Genomic DNA, 10,643 nt, shown 5'->3' with positions numbered 1-10,643 from the left:
TTACTTCTTTTAGCTTAAACATATATATATCTTCATCCCCTTTTTCTAAATAGGTCCTTTCTTTTTTTTCATAATGATTTACATTTCCATAAGGAACTGATCTTAATTCAGCTTTGTAGGTAAATGAATGGTTCAGTTGCTTTGTTTGTACTTCAATCTGAACCAATACGGGTAATATAAAAGATTATAACTTTGCAAGATGTATGACTCTTTAAACTGCAGAATCAGTGAGAAGAGCAACACTGAAATCTGAGCATAATACCAAACTTCTCATTCCCAAAGTATCCTCCGGGAAATTAGATACAACAACAAAGAGTATCATTACACATATGATCATTACAGGTGCTGGTCATAAAATTAGAATATCATGAAAAAGTAGATTGATTTCAGTAATTCCATTTAAAAAGTGAAACTTGTATATTATATTCATACATTACATACAAACTCATATATTTCAGATGTTTATTTTGTTTAATTTTGATGATTACAAATGACAACAAATGAAAATCTCAAATTCATCATATCAGAAAATTAGAATATTACTGAAGACCAATAAAAACAAAGGATTTATAGAAATGTTGGCCAACTGAAAAGTATGAACATGAAAAGTATGAGAATGTACAGCACTCAGTATTTAGTTGGGCCTCCTTTGGCCTGTATTACTGCAGCAATGCAGCGTGGCATGGAGTCGATCAGTCTGTGGCACTGCTCAGGTGTTATGATAGCCCAGGTTGCTCTAATAGTGGCTTTTAGCTCTTCTGAATTGTTGGGTCTGGTGTATTGCATCTTCTTCTTCACAATACCCCATAGATTTTCTATGGGGTTAAGGTCAGGAGAGTTTGCTGGCCAATTAAGAACAGGGATACCATGGTCCTTCAACCAGGTACTGGTAGCTTTGGCACTGTGTGCAGGTGCCAAGTCCTGTTGGAAAATGAAATCTGCATCTCCAAAAAGTTGGTCAGCTGCAGGAGGCATGAAGTGCTCTAAAACTTCCTGGTATGTGGCTGCGTTGACCCTGGACCTCAGAAAACACAATGGACCAACACCAGCAGATGACATGGCACCCCAAACCATCACTGACTGTGGAAACTTTACACTGGACTTCAAGCAACGTGGATGAAGTGCCTCTCTTCTTTTCCTCCAGACTCTGGGACCTTGATTTCCAAAGGAAATGCAAAATTTACTTTCATCAGAGAACATGACTTTGGACCACTCACCAGCAGTCCAGTCCTGTTTCTCTTTAGACGCTTCTGACGCTGTCTGTGGTTCAAGAGTGGCTTGACACAAGGAATGCGACAGCAGAAACCCATGTCTTTCATACGTCTGTGTGTGGTGGTTCTTGAAGCACTCACTCCAGCTGCAGTCCACTCTTTGTGAATCTCCCCCACATTTTTGAAGGGGTTTTGTTTCACAATCCTCTCCAGGGTGCGGTTATCTCTCTTGCTTGTACACTTTTTTCGACCACATCTTTTCCTTCCCTTCGCCTCTCTATTAATGTGCTTGGACACTGAGCTCTGTGAACAGCCAGCCTCTTTAGCGATGACCTTTTGTGTCTTGCCCTCCTTGTGCAAGGTGTCGATGGTCGTCTTTTGGACAACTGTCAAGTCAGCAGTCTTCCCCATGATTGTGTAGCCTATAGAACTAGACTGAAAGACCATTTAAAGGCTTTTGCAGGTGGTTTGAGTTAATTAGCTGATTAGAGTGTGGCACCAGGGGCCATCAATTTTGAACCTTTTCACAATATTCTAATTTTCTGATATGATGAATTTGAGATTTTCATTTGTTGTCATTTGTAATCATCAAAATTAAACAAAATAAACATCTGAAATATATGAGTTTGTATGTAATGTATGAATATAATATACAAGTTTCACTTTTTAAATGGAATTACTGAAATCAATCTACTTTTTCATGATATTCTAATTTTATGACCAGCACCTGTATTTACACAATTTGGATAAAGCAATTAAAGCAACTTTTATTGTTTCATGATTTGTAATGATTTTTAAAATGATTATTGTGGTAAAGTTTACAAGAAACCCTACACTGTTAGGAAAGCATAATATATATATATATTTTTTTTTGAATACATGTATGAAATCCAAGGATTGATTTAGAATCCAGACCTACTTTCTGTAAGATTGGTGTGAAAATCTTTCTGTGTCCAAAAATGAAAGGTTAATTCCAAACTTCTCATTGCTAAAAGTGCTTCTTACAAAGGTGGTGTGATAGTGGAAGATCCATCTAAGAATGGATTTCTGAGTTGATCCTGTTTAGAAAGAAAAAGATCAGAATGCAAGACAAACATCTTGTTTATTAACTTGTTCATTTTCTTAATATGTAAAATATGCTTCTAAAGGAAATTGTTGCCTCTCATTCAGTTTGTATGGACTGAAAACATGTTCCTATTAGCTTGCGTAAACTTTTTTATTTCAACAACTTAATAAAACAAACATTTATCCTATGACCGCTTGGCAGGGAGGATAGAGCTGAATCTTACTGAGAGAGAGAGACAAGTCAGGAGATAACATGACTTTCCCCCATGTTTGTATCAAAGCATTGGTCCTTAGTCCTAGTTTTTATTAATTAGAATTTAACGAAGCTCTGAAGCAAAGATCCTACCAACTAGTGAAAAATTTTATAGACCACCAAAACAAAATAATTAGTTGTTGATTGATGACTGAGAATAAATCAATAATCAGTGCCTAAATTCTGAGTCATCAGTAAAGATTTTACGGTAGAAATAGTAAGAATATGTTTTTGGGAGATAAGGAATAACGGATAGATTTAAACAAAAGAACAAACAAAGTGTTTCATTAGTTATGCACTTTAACAAATTCTAAATTATTCCTATCTTTTGTCTTACAAGACAACAAAGTTTGACTAAAATTAGAATTTGAAACTGGCCCCGATTCATCAATAGTTCTAGTTGTAATAACTATGGTTTGCCTAATGTTAGCACAAAACATTTTCTTAGGTTTTAGACAAACATTTTTGGGTAATAGGAGAAATGAAAAGGATGAGGTATTTGACTAAACACTTGCATATGGTTTTATGATTGAGTAACTCAAGATGACCGTAGGCTCGTTCTCTTCTAAGCATGAAAAAACAGCCACATTACCAGGAAACTAACTGTTCACTTTATAGCTCTGTGGTGCTGGTCCAACCTAAAGGGCTTTGTGGAACAGCTGTTCTTTTTCATAATATTCACTCGGTGTCTCGCTATCGCTATGGGATGCAGCCTCCTGCAGCCCTGATAGAAGCATCTATCTCAATCTGCCAATCCTGATTGGCCGGTGGAAGTGCCCGTCATACGCCACGCCCCGTAGCTCCGACTACTAAAGCGTGTGCGGATCACGGCACTCCAATTCAAAACCTCTTCTCACCTGAGAGCTTATCTCACGTCGGAGCCTTCGCTAGCTTAACTGCCCACAGACGGACCTTGCTAGTTTCCGTCGCCGGACGCTAGCACTGTGCTCTGGCTTCTGCCCTGTCCGCTCACTCCAGACCGGACCGGTAACCTTTTGTCTCTCTTCCTGGCGGAATCCCTCTCGGCTCCTCTCCACGGACGCTCGAGTCGGACGAGCATTTGGCACACCAGCTACTTCCTCGACCCCGCCACGCTAGCACGCCAGCTAGCTACGGTTCATTTCCCTACCAGCACTCCAGCTCGTCGGGAAATGGCGGCCGTCCAAAACCCCCACGCCAGGGGAGACTACCGTCTTTGTGGCTGCGGGAATAAAATTTCAGGGAAAGACACCCACCCGGTGTGCAGTACCTGTCTAGGAGTCGACCACGCCAAGTTGGCCCTAGAAATTCCCGGCTCCTGTGGACACTGCAAAGTGTTCACGGTCAAGAGCCTCAGACGCAGGCTAGCCCGCCAGGTTAGCATCTCGGACCGTGATCCATTCCTCCCCACCGCCGCACAAGGTGCAGCCGCGGAGGAGGACGTGGACACAGCTGGGGAAGCCCCGGAGACTGACTACGACTGGGGTGCCCAGTGCGAGCAGCTCCATGCCCCCCCGTTTCCCGAGGAAGACGTGCTGGAAGTCAGCCCCATGGAGGAGGATGACGACACCTCGTTCCTCATATCAGAGGACGAGGAAGAGGATGACACCTTCATGGCCCCAGCACAGCCTGAGAGGCCTAAACCACCGTGCCCTTCCGCCATGGAAGACAGGGGAGCGAGCTCACCAGCTCCCTCCCTCCATGTGGACCTGCTCGACGTGTGCAAACGCGCGGCAGAGAAGCTGGAGATTCCCTGGCCGGTCGCAATAGCGGAGCCCACCCAGTCCCGCTACGAAGGCAAACGGCTTTCCCTGGCACGAAATGTGGTGAAGCAGCTTCTCCCTGTCTTCCCCGAGTTGCTGACGGAGCTCTCCAAAACATGGACTAGCTGCCCATACAGCAACAGGAGCCCTATTTCGGGCGCAGCATCCCTCGACTGCGAGGCGATGGACGCCCACGGCCTCCTCTCCATGCCTCCGGTGGAAGTCCCGGTAGCTGCGCACCTCTGCCCAGGCAGCGTGAGCCAGCTGTCTGCAGCTTCCCCCAGACGCCCGACGCTGCCAGCTAAGCCCGAACGGTTCCAGTCTGCGCTGACCGAAAAGGCATACAAAGCAGCAGCCCTCTCGGCCAGAGCCCTCAGCGCCCTCTCCATCCTCACCGCCTACCAAGCGGAGTTGTTTGGCGCGTCTGCTGAGGAGCAAGACCCGGATGCGTGGGAGGAGATGGCAGTCATCGCGGACCTGTCTCTCCGTATCCAACGTGTCGCGGTCCAGGCCACAGGGAAGGTGATGGCAACCCTCGTCGTCCAGGAGCGAGCGCGATGGCTCAGTCTCGCTAACCTGACCGACAGGGAGCGGGATGACATCCTGGATATGCCGATCGTCCCTGAAGGCATCTTCGGCTCTGCATTGGCCACAATGCAGCAAAGATGTGAGGCAAAGAAAAAGGACAACGAGGCCCTCAAACTTTGTCTCCCTCGGAAAGCCCCTGCGCCTTCACCTCCGGTGCAACGCAAAACCTTTGCGCATGCAGCCTCCCAGCCGCCGCGTTTCAAGATACCAAGACGGCCACCACCGCCAGGTCCGCCCCCTACAATGAGGAAGGAGCGCGGAGCCGGCTGGCAGGGGAAACCTGCCTCCACGACCGCTACGCCGCCGCCGCCCACAGCCGCCGCGAGCTCGGTCCCACAGGCGAGGAAGAAAAAGAGGGCGGCCTGACAGCCGCCAGTTCCTCAGTTGGTGCAGCCTGCTGTTCCCCGTTGCGCAGGCCCACCGTTTTGGCTTGTTTGTGCGCACCCCACGCCACCGTTGCCCATCCCAGAGCCGGTCCGCGAGGAGAAGGACATCGCCCCGGAGGTCTGCGCGGTTGCGCCCCGAGCGGAATGTCCAAAAGCACAGTCACACACCCTTGTTCAAAGAAAGAATGGTGTCAAAATAAAAATAAATCTGTCACAGCCAGGCCACGAGCCGAGGGTGCAGATAATAAAAAAAGCCAAAACAGACGATGCTCTCTCTATAAGCAGGGTGGCCGCTCAGCCCCCTGCAGCTCTGCTCCCGGGACGGGCACCGCCGTCCCCGCGGAGCAGAGCAGAGCGCTCCACCGTTCCTCCGGTGGCGCCCGAGAATCATTCCTCGGTTCCACCACAGGGGGGCGCGGGGCAGGAGCCGCAATATGTCCCCCCGCTCTCTCTCAGATGGGAAAGCTGGAGAGCAGCAGCAGCTCCACCGTGGGTGTTGCGCACAATTTCCCGGGGATACAGGCTTCAATTCGCCACTGTCCCTCCCCGCTTCTCCGGTGTAATACACTCACATGCACAGGGAGAATCAGCTCGAGTTTTACGGGAGGAAATTCTCTCTCTGATAGACAAACGAGCAGTTTCTGTCGTATCTCCTGAACAGAGTCTGTCAGAGTTTTATTCCAGATACTTCCTCGTCCCCAAACGGGGGGGGAGAGGAATCTGCCCTATTCTGGACTTAAGAGCCCTGAACAAATTCCTGCGGAAATACAAGTTCAGGATGCTGACACATGCAGCTCTGTTGCGTCTAGTAAGACCGAACGACTGGTTTTCGTCCATGGATCTGAAAGACGCGTATTTCCACATTCCCATTTATCCCCCTCACAGACAATATCTCGGTTTCCCCTTTAAAGGGGGGTGTGTTAAAAAATCCCTTTTTTCTACCTTTTTCGGTCTGTCCCCTCATTTCCCGGGGGTTTTTAAAATTAGGGTTTAAACAAAAGGGCCTTGGGGTTTGGGCCCCGCTCAGCGCCGGGGGTTTCGTCTGGCCACGTATTTAGACGACTGGCTCCTGTTAGGCAGTCAAAAGGGGGAAGCCGGGGTTCACAACACATTGTCACAAAACACCTAAAGGTTTGGGTTTTGTGATAAATAGGGAAAAAAAAGCCCCTATCCCCAAAACCCCGGGGAAAATAGGTTTTTCTGGGATTTTCCCTGCGCTTTTTCCCCTTTTCCCCACCCCCCTTTGTCAAGGAAAGAGTAAAGGGTTTTTCAAAACGTGTTTTCCCAAAATTTTCCGTCTGCACAGGCCCTGTCCAGTTCAGACTTGCCCTTCGGTTGCTGGGCCCGATGGCCTCAGCATCCGGTGATTCCCCTTGGGGCCGCCTTAAAATGGGGGGACTTTCAGCGTTTGGGTCGTTTCGCCCCGAATGGCCCCCCGTGGTAACCCGCACGGGGGGTTTAACGGTCACACCCGGAAATTGAAAAACACTTGCGCTTTTTGGCGGGGCCCCGCCCTTTCCCCTTCCCCAAAATGGGGTGCCTATGGGCCCCGTCCCTCCGGGAAAGGGTGGAAACCCCAAAAAACGGTTTCCACCTATCAGGTTGGGGGGCATTCACGGGGGCCCAGGTCTGTGAGGGGTCGCGGGAAACCCAGGCCCTCCACGGCCTTCACATAAACTTTCTCGAACTTTCGGCGGGTTTTTTCTCTGGGGACACCTTCCTCCCATTCCCCCTGGGGCCCACCATGTCCTGGTGGGGAGGGGACAAAAAACGACAACAGTGGCGTAATTAAAACCCCCAAGGGGGGCCCTGCGCTCCCGCTTGTTGCACAATCTGGGCCCCGACCTGATTCTCTGGAGCAGTGCCCACTTTCTCTCCCTGAGAGCGACGCACGTCCCGGGAGACTTGAACACGGGTGCGGACCTGCTGTCCAGAGGCGCGCCAGTGTACGGGGAATGGACGCTGCACCCACAGGTCGTGGAGCAGATATGGGCGCGCTACGGGCGCGCTCAGATAGATCTGTTCGCGTCCAGGGAAAACGCTCGATGCGAGCTGTTCTTCTCTCTGAGCACTCTGAATGCCCCTCTGGGCGTAGACGCACTAGCGCACGCCTGGCCGCACGAGCTGCTATACGCGTTTCCACCGCTGGCCCTGATACCCCCCACTCTCGCCAGAGTGAGGGCATTCAATCACAGACTGATCCTAATAGCTCCGCACTGGCCAGCGCAACACTGGCTGGCGGAGATATTCCAGTTGCTGTGCGCCCAGCCTTGGGAGCTGCCGCTGCGCAGGGACCTGCTCTCGCAGGGTGCGGGGACAGTGTTCCACCCACACCCGGAGCGACTGCAGCTGTGGGCCTGGCCCGTGAGTGGCTTAATTTAACCACTGCCGGGCTCCCTCAGAGTGTAATTAATACTATCCAAAACTCCAGGGCTCCCTCCACTAGGAACCTATATGGCTCCAAGTGGGGACTGTTTGAGCGGTGGTGTCTTGAACGGGACTACGTTCCTTTTCAGTGTTCTGTACCAGCGATTCTGTCGTTTTTACAGGAACTGATTGATAAAGGAAAAGCTTTTTCCACGGTTAAGGTTTATCTGGCAGCTATAGCAGCATGCCATATAGGATTTGGAGACAAAACGGCGACCCAACACCCTTTGGTTTGTCGGTTTATGAAGGGCGCCCGCAGGCTCCTCCCCGTCTCCAGACCTTTGCTGCCTCCGTGGGATTTGTCGGTGGTTCTGGAGGGGCTTAAGGGACCCCCATTTGAACCGTTGTTGGGGTCCAGTCTTAAACATCTGTCTCTCAAGACAGTGCTGTTACTGGCCCTGGCCTCTGCAAAACGAGTCAGCGACATTCATGCGCTCTCTGTGAACTCTGCATGTACCCGGTTCGACCCGGAATACACGCGTATGGTTCTGAAGCCCAACCCGGCCTTTGTTCCTAAAGTGGTTGGTTCTTGTTCACCGATCGAGCTAGCGGCGTTCGCCGCCCCCCCAGGTGAACGGCGAGCGCACACGTTGTGCCCTGTTCGAGCCGTGCGCTCTTATATGGACAGGACGCAGAGCTTCAGGATGAGTGATCAGCTCTTTGTCTCCTGGGCGGAGCCCCGTAAGGGGCAGCCGATCACAAAGCAACGCCTCGCCCACTGGGTGGTGGAGGCTATAGCTTTGGCGTATGGAAGCAGGGGTCTGCAGCCCCCGGCGGGTCTGTGTGCACACTCTACCCGCGGGATGGCTGCGTCCTGGGCTTTATTTCGGGGAGTGTCCGTTCAGGACATTTGTTCAGCGGCGAATTGGTCTTCGCCTCTGACTTTTGTCCGGTTCTACATGCTTGACGTGTCTGGACCGTGCGTGGCCAGTGCGGTCCTAGAGTCATAACTGACCTTGTGGACCTTCCCCATCGGCCGGTTCTTGTTCGATAAGCTGTCTGGCAATACGGGAGCTACCATATCCCATAGCGAGACACCGAGTGAATATTATGAAAAAGAACGTTTGGTTATCTAACATAACCCCAGTTCTTAGAATAATATGAGCGAGGTGTCTCGCCAGACGACCCTTCTTGCAGGGCGGCGAGAAGAGGTTTGCTTGTTGAATTGGAGAGCCGTGATCCGCACACGCTTTAGTAGTCGGAGCTACGGGGCGTGGCGTATGACGGGCACTTCCACCGGCCAATCAGGATTGGCAGATTGAGATAGATGCTTCTATCAGGGCTGCAGGAGGCTGCATCCCATAGCGATAGCGAGACACCTCGCTCATATTATTCTAAGAACTGGGGTTATGTTAGATAACCAAACGATTTTCCTGCCCGTGGCTGAATAGCTCAGATTCAGGACCGGTAGGTTTAAGGTGAGCCCAAATTATTTCTATAGTACCTTTCAGTAAAAAGAAAAAGTAAAGTTTAGTACATCAACAAAACATGAAAAACAAAAATGCAGTCAAACTTAAAGTAATGGTATTTATCCCACAGTTGAATTAACTCGGCCAAGGGCCGATCTAAAGAAAAATAGAGTTTAAATCTTAATTCAAGGCAATGTACATTCCTTGAAATACGGCCTGGATAGTTTCTCCATGTTTAGTCAGGGGGTTTGCAGATCAGTCTGGAGCCTGAAGATGAAGCAAAGTGAACAACCAGTGAGGAGATACGGTAGAGGTAGGGGGTTGGGTTTTATGTGAAACAGCACACAATGTAGGGTAAAAGTTCTTCTCAGAAATATGCTTGTTTATGAAAGGACTCTTAATGGAAAAAAAAAGGATTTCTCGTAATACTACTGACTATCGATTGTGAGATGAAATTTTACCTAAAGGGCGTAATATCATTCTTTGTAAAATACTGTAAAATTTATCATCTAGAATGTTTACTGATCCGACACAGCTGCAATTCTGATCCTGTAGGTTTTTTGACATGGTTTTATCTTCTGCAGACCGATATAGTTCTGACTAAAGAGTTAGGCAGAGTGGTTATATCATGTTTAAGGATTAAATGCCTACAGGGTTGAAAACAGACTTGCATTAAAGAGTACAGACATGATGGTTTCATTGTAAATAATAAATAGCCCAACTAATTCAATTAAAAACATTATATTCACATGACTATACTAGTTAGTTATACAAAGAAATGGTGGTATGATCACTGAAAGCGTAGATGTTTAAGACTACTTAGAGGTTGGTTTGAATCTTGTTGCATTCATGAGAAAAAGAAAAAAAAGATGGACAAGCAAAAACATAAAGTAGCAGATCTAAAACAACTAATTTTGATGAGGAAAAAAATAACAGCAGTATAAGCTGAGCAGTTTACATTTTAACCATACAGCGAATGTCACCCTAATCTGCTCCTGAAATGTTTTTGTAAGTTTTTACAGCTTAAATAATAGTGGGTAATGCTTTGTTTTTGTTACATGTTCAGTCAACAGATGTTTGACATCATTGGATAATTCTGTAATCGTTTGCTTCTCCTTTAGATTTGCATCAGTTTAAAAAAAAAGAAAAACCTATTACCTTCCCTTGTGTAACTCTTATTTCCATGTCATACTAGTAGGTCTCCCATAGAATGAGTCAACAGAGTAATGCTTTTATCTAAAAATTTTATTTTGTGCTTGTTTGTATTGAGAAAAGTTAGGGAAATAAAAAAGTAGCTGTTTATAAAAAGTGGTAGAAAAATAGGTTCTCCGGAAAAGATATATATAAAAAAATATAATAATTTTTTTCATGGTCAAATGATGAAAACAGAGATACTGATTATCTAGAATGCTAAATACAGTCCATCATTTCGTAATTAGAAAGATCTTGCAAAATGCTTGATTCGTCATGTCATACAGCTACAGTTATGAGCATATAATATGGTTTTGCCTACATGAGCATTTGTAAACAAGTTCTAGGAGAAACGGTCTGTAATGTGAGTT

The sequence above is a fragment of the Cyprinodon tularosa genome, unplaced genomic scaffold (assembly GCF_016077235.1).
Source record: "Cyprinodon tularosa strain WSP-4 unplaced genomic scaffold, ASM1607723v1 ctg512, whole genome shotgun sequence".
NCBI classification, from domain to species: domain Eukaryota; kingdom Metazoa; phylum Chordata; class Actinopteri; order Cyprinodontiformes; family Cyprinodontidae; genus Cyprinodon; species Cyprinodon tularosa.
This window is presented reverse-complemented; position numbering follows the sequence as displayed.